Below are 230 nucleotides of genomic sequence, written 5' to 3' on the forward strand. Positions count from 1 at the left end.
CGAAGAAAGATCGTAAATGCTTTAATTTTGATGGAATACAGATAAATATATATTTAATAGAAATGTGTGAATCAAGATTTTTCGACTTTGAATCGAATCGAACCAAATCTGAATCGAATATGGGAATTGATTGCGTATCTTGAAATAAGATGAAAATTACAAAAGTGAGCAAATTCACTAAAATATTTATAATTTCATTGGTCAACATCTAATGAATTTACTCAGTTTTG

Source organism: Atta colombica, unplaced genomic scaffold (genome assembly GCF_001594045.1).
Source record: "Atta colombica isolate Treedump-2 unplaced genomic scaffold, Acol1.0 scaffold12, whole genome shotgun sequence".
Lineage (NCBI taxonomy): Eukaryota > Metazoa > Arthropoda > Insecta > Hymenoptera > Formicidae > Atta > Atta colombica.